The sequence below is a fragment of the Gossypium arboreum genome, chromosome 1, assembly GCF_025698485.1.
Source record: "Gossypium arboreum isolate Shixiya-1 chromosome 1, ASM2569848v2, whole genome shotgun sequence".
NCBI lineage: Eukaryota > Viridiplantae > Streptophyta > Magnoliopsida > Malvales > Malvaceae > Gossypium > Gossypium arboreum.
The window spans coordinates 30,924,662-30,936,946 of NC_069070.1; the positions used below are offsets into that span (position 1 = coordinate 30,924,662).

Here is a 12,285-nt window from a genome sequence, read left to right on the forward strand (position 1 = left end):
GAATATTTAAATTATTTTTACTATTTTAAATAGAAAATATTTATTTTATATCGTAAAATATTAAAATTATTATAAATTAAATAAAACTGTAATTTGATTCGGTTTCGAGTAATCACGATTTTTTTAATTTGCATTCCATAAATCATTCAAACAACTTGATTTTAGGTTGGTTTTCAATTTTTCGATTTTTCTTACCTAAACTTAGTTATTTTATACGAAAATAAAACAAAAATGGGGCAAGTATTAAGGTATAAATTTTAAAATTATATATGAACTTTGATTTTATACAATTTTATACTTGACATTTTGATTTGACTCAATTTCTCAAATTACTAATTACTGACACATTTATTGAAATACCATAATTTTACATTTACATATTGCAATACAAATAAGTATACTTATTCAATACAAAAAAATTTTAATGTTTATATATTTTAAATGTACTGAATCAAAATCAAAGTTATGTATATACATTTGAACCACATTCAAAATTTTATGTATATATTACACAAAATAAAAGTTCATGTATTAAACTACACATTAATTAAAAGTTAATCCGTAATTTTGATATTTATTAATTTATAAAAGAATATATGTTATATATTTATATTTTGCTTTTTTTTACTAAAGTGGGATTTCATTAAATGAGATCAACATGCAGATTACATAAGAATTGAATTTATTAATTTCATAGTAATAATAATATCTAGAGAAACTCCACCATACAGTCTAAAGTTGAGAGAGTCCCACCCACCGTATGAAATAGGATAACGCATTTTTGTCCAAATATAGGCCGGTGAATTAGCTCAACTAATCCTCCTTTTCCCATGTTTTTCATCATCGACCTCGTTAACCTACGGGGGGACTCTTTTAGTTAAGCTATGGGTATTTGTTTGAAAACATAAAATTGTAAGATTTTTTTATATATTATTAGTTATTTAAATATTATGGTGTTTTTTACAGAATTGAGAAACTTATTCAGATAATGATTTTTTTAATTTAATTAAAATATTTTTAAAATTGGAAATCAATCCAAAATAATCTAAAGTTAAAAGAATTGGACAAATTTTGGTTTAAATTCTTATATACATAAATGGATAAATAATTTGGTCCTACAATCGTCATGGTTTTGAATTCCGCCCACCTAATCAAAATATCTGTCTTTACCCCTGCTAACTTTTAATGAGGTTGAAAAAGACAAAAACTAGCATTCAGATTAGGTGGAGCTCTAATTATTGAGTATTTTAATGCTTTACTCACATAGCTTACTAGATTAATTAAGGTTTTAATTTTTTTTCAATTTTTGCTTCGCTAGATATTTTTAATTAAATTTGAAAATTTTATTTCCATACATATATATATATATATATATATATACTTGACCCTTGTTGAATAAGCAATTTGAGTTTTGAAAGTCAAAATTTGGACTCTCAAATTTCAATTTAGAACCCATTTTCTATAATATTTTAATGAATATGAAGTCTTACATTAATACTTCAAACATCTTTGTAAAAGGAAAAATAATTCTTTTAAGGATATGTTTCCACAGCATAAAGTAATTAGATGAAAATATATTTATTGTAGAGTCTGTTTAGATACATAGAGTAATTGGATAAAAGTGTAATTATTAAGGTAGTAATTCCCTAAATGTGTTTAGTTGATAGAGTGTAATTACAGGTTGTTTGTTTTACTGAAAATGGCTTACAGCAAATTATTTTTGGAAAATAACTTACTTTCCTACAAAAGTAAATGTTTTTATGTTTGGATGAATCCGTATAAAATATTTTTTATCGTTTGATAGATTTCTTAAAAATATTTCATAAAAGTTGTTTTTAATGAAACGTACATTTGCGATTTTCTTATCTTTTCATTATTTAATTGAGTTTATTTTATATCTATAAATTTATATTTCACATTTTTTTTGCATATATTAAAAATATTTTGTTAAATTTAGGTTCGTTACAACCTCATTTTTTAGTTACATCACTACGAAGTGAGTTTTTTTATTTAAAAATGTGACATCAACAAAATTGACAAAAAAAATTTTTGACGAAATAGATAAGCTCTTTTCCAAAAAATAACTTTGTAATACCCCAAACTCGGCCTAGAAATTAAGACCGAATCTTGAGAAATTACATTAACTTGTTTAAAAACTTTTGACTTAATCAAAACTCAGTATGCGTTTTGAAAACATAACTTTTGGCAAAACTCTCACAAATGTTTAGAAAAACTTATGTTTGAAAACACCTAGTTTAAATCTAGAACTTGAATCATAATCGTGTGGTTTGAAAATATTAATTTTGGCAAATTGTTTCTATTTTAAAGGCAAATGTATGCTAAAAACTACTTATTCATTTACAGAAAAACACTTGGGTGATTACTTAAGTTTGCAGCGAAAATTTTCAAAGTTTTAGTCGGAAACTGGATTTCAATTTGTTCCCTCGTGTGATTTTGTAGTTTTATGCTAAGAATACCCCAAAACCAAAAATAAAGTCTAAAAACAAATTACAGTCCCAAAAGTCTAGAAAGAATAATAACGTAAACTATCATAATTAATTAACCGAGAAAACAATCCAAGCTCTTGCTCGCCGTCCAGTCCTAAACTTGTTGGTTACCTAAGAGTATAACAAACAAAGAGTGGGCTTTACGAGCTTAGTGTGTAACACACCTGAAACAACAAATCAGATATACATAAATAAATAGATAGGTTTTCATATATAGATTGAAACATATTCTCATATACAGAATCAGATGTATTTTCAGATTCAAATATGGATGCATATTCAAATTCAGATACAAATACAGTCACAAATCCTACCCCTATCCGCTACACACCAGCTCTGCCCAACTAATCACACCAAATAGGACTACAAGAGTCTATCTATCCAATCACACAGGGTCGTAGTGGTATGTCACTCATAAAGGTGCAGTTGAGCTGCCAAATAGATATTGCAGTTTAACCACCAAAATTGCAGTAATACTTCCAGAATACACTTCCTCCATCGCATATCAAATCACACCCTAATGCGCATGCATTAATATGCTAACATATAACTGTAATGAATCAGAAATATAACATGCTTATGTAAATGTCCTTAACACAAATTATATCATGTAGCCTACACAGAGTTTATTAATCTGATTCATGCTTATCATATGTAATCATGCTTTCGGAATTATCAGAACACAGAACGTAAACGTATTTTTCATATACCTTACCCAATACATACAGACACATATTAAAAGATGTCACATTTTGTGTCTTATTTAAGCCAAACGAGCCCAACGGAGAGTCAAATGGGCCTAAGAGAAAATTTTCAAAAAATGGCCCACATGGCCTCACACACGCCCCAATTGACCCAAACCGTGTGAATCAACTGGCCAATGCATGTGGTCTACACGGCCTGATGCATGGCCTCAACAAACCAAATCAATCCCTAATCGAAAGCTTTAATCTAAATTACTTATACCTCATTACCAACTTGCTATTGAAACTTAATCTAAACTGATAAAACAGTTTGTTTAACAAAAATTCTCTCACAATTACTTCTAATCAAGAACAAATTGAGGTCCCTTAATTCCACTTTAAAATATATAAACAACTCTCAATTGTTTAGATATTCGTAACTTTGTAAATCAAATAAGAATAATCGAAATAATCATTTTAATTTTGCCTAAATTAAACTTCTTATTTTGGAAAATAATAATGCAAAGATATTTATTAAAAAATGTTCTTATCTTGTAAATGAGAAACAATGATCAAGTATACCTCTTCTAAATTTCCTTACTTGATTTAAAATACTTGAATATATTAAGAAATTATGCTGCATAATATCATTAAAAGGTGAAAAAAGAGTCCAAAGATATAATAAAAAATAGACAAATCAAACTCCTCAATTTGCTAAAAGACTTGTTGCATCAATTGTAAATATTTTAAATTTGTTCTATTTTTATGTTTAAAGTTGCTAATAAATCATCCCGATAAAAGAAATACATAGCATAGAATTGTACTTTGACTAAAATAATGTATGACTTAATACATCAATCAATTTATTGATATAATTTGTCAAAAATATTTTAAAAGAAAGAAAGTGAAAATCTCCTAATTCTATATAGAATCTCGTTTTGTCAAAGTTGGTATTAATTATACACATTTTTCAATCAACAAAATACGATTCATAAAACAAAACCGTTTAAAAGCACAAGATGACACTGATCCTTGCCAAAATAGATTGAAAATAGAAGGCAGCCAAAATGATAGAATAATAGTTGAAAACAAAGTAGAATAGCAGGAACTCACTTAAAGCAAAAATGAATAAAACCGAAAATAGGAAGTTTTGGGAAAAAAAAAAAAACAACGGAACCACAAAAATTGAGACGTGAAAGGGAGTGGGGGAATAAAAATATTTTCAGAATTTAAATTCAAACTCAAATTCTGACCCATAAAGCAAGCAAATAAAAATATTTTTAGATTCGAACGTAAGACCTCTAAGTAAGTTAAATTCTTAGCCTGAACTAGTAAGCTCATCCTTAACAATAGATGCTCATAAATAGCTTTTAAGCCAAATAACATATTTAAGGGTCTAGGCAAATTTTAACAAAATTGGAAAAAACAGGATCCGAATTCAGAACCTTTTACACACAAGTACAACACTTAACCACTAAACCAAATCACTTCTCTTTACAAAATATTCACAATCTCAACTCAAAAAGCCAAATGTAACCACTCTTGGTGTCACTAATCCAATTTCTTCTATCTCGACTTTTGAGATGTGACAGACTTACGCTTTTCAAAATAGTAAGTCATTTTATAGGAAAAATAGCTTATTTTATGTTGACATATAAATCATTTTCCATTGACCAAGCTGTTTTTTGTGAAACAAACACAGGAAAATGCATAAAATATTTTTCGTAAAATTTTTTACATGTAAACAAACAGACCTTACATTGTAATTTCATATGTCATGTTAGGTAGTGTAAATTATATTTACGTAGTTACATAATTTATATTTTTAAAATATTAATTACCATAAAAATTATCAATACAATAATTCTTTTTTAAACAGGTAACAAAAATTAGGTAAAAAGACCTCTCCAATCTCTCTCAATTTCGAAATTGAGCAACTAAAGACAATTAAGTATGAAGTTAATGTCTTCCATCAATTTAACATAATTATGTTTGGTATAATAACAAATTTAGCCTTTGATATTTACATATTTTGTCATTTTGACCGTAATTCTAATAAATCCAACAAATTTAGCCTAAACATTTACATAAATGTTGCGGGATAAATTTGATAAATTAGAATCAAATTGATAGAATATGTAAACTTTGAGGGTTAAATATATTATTATACCAATCAAGATCATGTACAATTGATGGAAAACTTTATTGTCATAATTAAATTGTCTTTAGTTGCTCACTTTCAAAATTGGCAAGGATGAGGGACCAGGGAGATCTTTTTGGTAATAACTTTAGAATTTTTTTAGGATTTAAATAATATAAATTTTTGTTATAGCTTTATAAAATACACAAATTATTTTTTATAATATATCTTTTAGGATTTATAATATAATTTAATAATTTTTGCTATAATCACCCTAAACACTCATACATGCTCATGCTTATAATATAATTTTTTTATAAAAAAATTAAATTAAATCATGTGCGAGCGTTTGGAAAGCCATGTGATAATTAGATTTGGATGTAATTACCCACGTAATTACTCCAATTCTTATTGCCCCTAAGAATTTGAAAGTGTAATTGAAGTGCTCCAATTACACCGAATTTAATGGGACCCACCAATTAGAATGATTACTCAAATATGTCTCTTTATATAATTACAAGCAATTATACTTAAATCCAATTATGGCTTTCCAAATACTATTGTAATTGCAAATTTTTATAATTTCCTAAGTATGTTTGGCTGACAGAGTGTAATTACATTCTAATTCCCTTGTCATGTTTGGTATTAAAAATTGTAATTACATAATTTATATATTTTTAAAAATATTAATTATTATAAAAAATCAATACGATATATTTTTAAACAAGTAAAAAATTAAAATCAAATCATCATATAAAATATATTAATCCAATAAAGTAGTCAGGATTTAGGAATATGATTACTAATAAAAATAAAAGAAAAATAAGTATCATATTCAATTTTATCTAAATGTTATAGCATTTCATAATTGTTGGGTTATTCCCTTTTAACACTTAACACACAACACTTATCATCATTTATTCGTCATCGACCAAGTTCATCATTTGAATTGAATCAATATCGTTAAGATTATCAAGATTTCCTTCTTCCATATATTTTTCATGGTGCAAACATTTTGTAACTTTGATTATAAAAACTTATATTATTTATTTTGAAGAAAGATTTATCCTAGGTAATAACCCTTTTATAATTCATAAATAAATTTTAAAATAATATAAATTTTATAATATATAATATTTATAAAAATATAAAGTGTTCAATCACTTTCATAATACACTTATATATAATATAATTTTTTCATAACTCAAAAAATTATTTTCATAAATAAGTTATGGCAAAAAAATTCTAACACTTTTTATAAATACATATTTTATTTTTAATAGCATAGATCATTGACATATAAATAAGTTATGTTCATATTTTTAAGCCATAAATTTAAAAAATTTAATATTTAAATAATATAATTATTAGTTTTAACTTTGTAAATATACATAAATTATTTTTATAATATATTTTTAGGATTTATAATATAATTATAATTTTTGTCATAATCATCCAAAACACTAATACGTGTTTATTTTTATAATATAATTTTCATAACTAAAAATTGTATAAAAATATTTTTTAATTGTATGACTCACTTTTCAAACATTACCTAATTATAGTTCAACAAAAGGTTTATAAGAAAGTTTTATTTCTATCAAGATTTTTAAAATTGAATTTATTTTTTAGATAAAAATAATTGAAATTTTCAAATTTTATAACAAAACTCAAAAGTAGATGTAGGCATCTTAATTTTCTTTAAAATTTAAGAAATGATTGAAAATAATTTAATAAACAAATCCAGTCAACTCATATATCATAAGAGTAAAAAATAGTATAATATATATTATTTACCATGTTTTAACACTGTTTCTATCAGTTTTAATCGAAGCTGGGTTTTGAGCTGTGATTATTATTATAATTTTTTTTTATGAATTACAAATAACGTGATTAGCACGATTTGAACACAGATTATATTAGGAACGATGAACATCCTGAACATCATCAGATCAATACACGGAGTTGATTATTATAAGATATTTTTAATTCAAAAACACAAATGAAAAATGGCATAAACAAGGAAATCCTTCTTTTGGGAGTTTGATTAGATATACAATTAATATTTACTTTCTTTAGAAAAAGTTTGAAAATCTGTAATTCAATTCGGTTTTTTCTTAAGTATACAGAAAATAGGAAAAGGGTTACATTGTTTCAATATGAGTTTTTTTTATTTTTTAAAGATTGCAAATTTATCCTTAACCCAGACATGTAATTATTAAATTCGCTCGAATTCGGCCAGTAAAGCATTAATTGTGAGTAATGTTTTAATAATTAGGTTAATGTTCCAACTATTTCAATTATCAATTTTTAAGAAGTTTGACAGTTAGTCTAATAATAGCTTAATTAATAATTAAAAATTAAATATCATGTGATGGTACGATGGTTAAGAGTATTTATCGTCCTAATTGTTGCTTAAGTTTAAATTACACTACTTGCATTTGTTGTTTGAATTTTGTCCTGTTATTAAATTTATAATAATATCAATTTAATTATTCATTAAATTCATAAAAAGAGAGAAAAGGCTGTTCAATTCAAAACTAAATGCGAAGGAAAACTTACGAATGGATGAGAGAATCAAATTGATAAAAAAAAAAAAAAAAGAGAGAAATGGAATTATTATAGGAGTGTTTAATAGTAATGTTATGTTTTTCATAGAGTTGGTTGCGATTAAGATGCCTAAATATAACAGCTGGAGCTGATGGGTTTTGATTAGGTCATGATTATTATCTCACAGTAAACATGAGAACAAGAATTCATAATTAAATAATAACATAATTACTACTTTTTAATGTTTTTCTGGAACCCAAGACCCAGATGTAGGGCCAGGGCTTCACCTTGGGGGACTCTGCTACTTTTTATTACTTTTGTTTGTCCTTTTCACCTCTCCATCTCTCCTCTTTTTTTCTTTTTTTTCTTAACTTGTTTTTTCCCCTTTTTGATCTCTATATATCAACTTTTAGTTCCTCACTTCAATTCTATCACTCACCTATGCCATTGTTAATCTTCTTTGGGTGAAATAGATGAGAAGATTGAAAGGAAGCCATTTCTTTTGAGGGGAATGTTGTCTGGCTCGAGGCCATCAACTAGATCTATGGATTTTTTTTTCATATATCAAAGTTTGAGAGATGATGATGATTTAATCATTAATCATAGGTTAATGACGTCGGACCAGGCTTCATTCCCCCCAATTATTTGCTTCCAATTTTGATTATGTTCTCTCGGTAAGTTTTTTCTTTTTGTTTCCCTTTCTTTATTGGTTTTCTCTCGTCTATGTCACATGTAATTTTATGAGTGTATATTTTTTTATTGATTTTTGAAGATTTCTTGTTGATGGGGTTCCTGGAAATCGAGGTTGTTGGGGGTGTGGGCATGAGCAGATTGGTGTAATGATGAAAGATTTTGACTGCTCTTCCCCCCCCCCCCCCTTCTTTTTTTTCTGACTGAAGAAGAAAAGGGTATGAATATGATATGATTATGATTATGATTACCCTTTTACATGGCCATATCTTACATTAGGGTTTTTCTCACTCAAATGATTAACTAATGTAAAAGAAAAAATAATTATTTTATCATTATTGCTATTATTGTATTCCATCTAGGAATAGTATGTTACCATAATCTCTTATCACATTACACTTCCTTATTTTTTTCCCCTTTCTCTATGGATTCAGTGTAGTGTTCATCATTGAACTGATTTATTTTTCATGATGGCTTCAAAAATCTTGTGTCTGCCTGTCTGTCTTTTATCTAAAACCCTGATTTTTTTTCCTTCATTTTTCTTAAAAGACCATGATTTCAGGTTAGGGTTTTCTCTTAAAACACATGTGCTACTTGAGATTCTCTCTTATAGTAGTAATTTTTAACCAGTTTTCAACTCTGGGGATGCTTAAATCGAGGTGTTCTTTGTAACTGTTTCAGGTCTTTTGTTGGTAAAACAAGAAGTGGTGGGTGGTGGATGATAAGGATGCTGGAGCTGTGTAATCTCCGCCATTTATGTTTTGTTTTTATGCTTGCTTTTATCTCTGGTTAACTTTGGTACTTACTATACATGCTGTTAATGGTTTAGAACTGTAGTATCCTTTGCAAGTTTCAAGGCTGAATACATGGAATTCACTCCCTGGCTTGGAAGTATTTGTAAGGAGATTCTACGGTTCTTAGAATTATAAGCAACATTTGATGCTTACCAGCTTTTGATTAAGAGTATGTTTTACACTTCATATTCCTTAAAGAAAAGGAGAGGTATGAGAGAATATTAATAAACTTTAAAAGGAATCAAAAGATTAGTGGTTAATGAGAAGTCTAGGAGAATCAAATCCACTTGCCAATAACTATGCCACTTACTTGGTCTTAATTTTATGAATGAAACACTTCGCATAACTATGAGAGGTTTAGAGCTTAGCATTAGTATTATTTATATAAGAAACTGTTTTTTGTAGTTTGGGACTGATTTTGCTATAAAGAAAGAATGATGTGATGGATTGGACATCTCATTTTTTTGCTTGAATCATGTGGTCTTGTCTCTTACATGATCAGCTGCATCCAGTTTAAAAGCACAAATAATAATGATGGGTCTAATTAATATTTTTGGGGTTTTGTAAACGAAGGTAAGTTAAGAGACCTCGAAATTTATGGTTTGAGAATAAGTTTGGCTTGATAGTCAATTTTAATAATATCATGGTATAACACAAATAATCGTAATTTACAATTTCTTTTGTTCATAGTAATAGTTGAGCAGTGTAAAATCAATACGCCCAACACATAGAACCATGGGGATTTCACGTGTTTCATCTTAAATACATAGCATTGATTCAGAGGACTGATAAAAGAAACAATGCAGAAAAGAAAGGAAAATCAGTGGCAAAAGGAAAAAAAAAAGGCTACTTCGATCTATAATCATTTCTCAAGATAACATAGGATTAAGCATAATTAAGCTTACGTCTTTTTACGATACCAATCGAGGTAAGGCCGTAAAATAGAGAGATAATTTGGAATATGAGTAGTGTGATGATGTTAATTAACGTAGTTTGTTTTAGATGGTGTTGTTATGTAGAATTGTAGGTAAGGGAGGCAGGGGGAACAGGGAGTACACAGAAATCCAAATAGAGAAAGAAAACAGGTGATTTGAAAAGGTGAATGAAAGACAAGCGTCATCAACAGGGTTATGGGTCTCTATATGTATATGCAAGTTAGCTGATTGCTTATTGTATTGTGCATGTTGAAGTAAGGGTTATAACGCTTAGGTTTGGACAAGTTCTGGGAAAAATAAAATATGAAATCTTGCATAAAAGACAAACCAAACTAAAATTAATAAACCCAAACTGAAACTCAAACAAATACTACTATTGGAATAGGTTTTATTTTATTTTTCAACCCTATCCTCTAAGTCTGTCAACAAGGACTGAAGCTGAGGCAAATGCAGCACTGAAATGCCTTTAGTTGTCTGACTCTCTCTCTCTCTCTCTCTCTCTCTCTCTCTCTCTCTCTCTCTCTCTCTCTCATGTTTGCTATTATGCAGTTAAGTCGGCATCAGCATTGACGCCATGGGTTACCCTTTTTAACTGAGCGTAATTAATCATATATGGACTACCCATTGTGTCATGTTACAGTCAGCTGTATGAATTTAAGCCCAAAGTTTGTCATTTTTTGGGGCTTTTTTATTAAAATAATCTAAAAAATTTAATTAATTATTAAAATGACCTTTTTTTTATTAAACACAAAAATAACTTGAAATCTGCAATAAAAATTGGTGAAGCCAAATGATTTAGCGCCACCAACATACCACGTCAACTTCTATAAAAAAAATTATTTTTTTAGTAGAGCCATGTAGAATGGCACCACTTATATAAATACCAGATAAATACTACAATTTTTTGAAAATATGGGCGACTTTAAAAAAAATTATCATTTTTTGGTAGAGCCAATTAATTTGGTGCCACCAGCATGACAGCCACCCTGTTACAAACCTCACTTTGTTTTTTTTTTTTTACTTTTTTTTTAAGTTTTGTCTTTATCTTTATTTATTTATTTTAATTATTATTAATTTTAAAAACTTGAAATGAATATTTGAAATATTTTATAATATATATATTTTAAATTTTAAATATATATATTTGAAATTTTTTCTAAATTTTAAAATTATTTTTAATTTATTTTTAAAATTTTAAAAATTATTTTAAATATTAAATATATTTTTAATAATATAAAACATTTAAATAATTTAAAGATATGTCCTTTCAAATTTATTATTAGTTTTATAATATTTTAAATGTAAATTTTAATTTGTTTTATACTTTTTTAATTTATTTTATAATTTTTAAATATATATTTTAAATATTTTTGAAATTTTAAATATAAAATTTTTATAAATTATTAATTTTAAAATTAATTTTAAAGATATTCAAACATTTTTTTAAAAAGGTTTCAATATGTTTAAAAATAATTTAAAAATCATAATTAAAAAATTATAAAACAAATTAAAATATACATTTAAAATATTATAAAACTAATAATAAATTTGAAAGGTCATATCTTTAAAAATTTAAATGTTTTATATTATTAAAAATAATATTTAAAATTTAGAAAATAATTTCAAATATATATATTTAAAATTTTAAAATATATATTCTAAAATATTTCAAATATACATTTCAAATTTTTAAAATTAATAATAAAAAATAAAGACAAAACTTAAAAAAGTAAAAGAAAATGACAAAAGTAAAAAAGTAATAAAAAAATAATGTAAAAAAAATAACAAGGTGGCTGTGTGGCGCAATTCTAAATGGCTCTACCAAAAAAATTAATTTTTTTGGCATTTTGGTGGAGCCAAATAATTTGACTCCACTAATTTTTATTGTAAATTTCAGGTCATTTACATATTTAATTAAAAAAATAGATCATTTTAATAATTAATTAAAATTTTTAAGTTTTTTAATAAAAAAACCTTAGCATTCTA

General features: G+C 26.3%; 1 long non-coding RNA gene across 1 annotated transcript; it reads left to right on the forward strand.

Moving 5' to 3' along the window:
* The first annotated feature begins 7,759 nt into the window (after window positions 1-7,759).
* LOC108472640 (uncharacterized) lies at window positions 7,760-9,531 on the forward strand. Its single transcript, XR_001869576.2, has 2 exons — window positions 7,760-8,554; window positions 9,252-9,531. It is a non-coding gene; the product is annotated as an uncharacterized LOC108472640 (long non-coding RNA).
* Window positions 9,532-12,285: the final 2,754 nt, after the last annotated feature.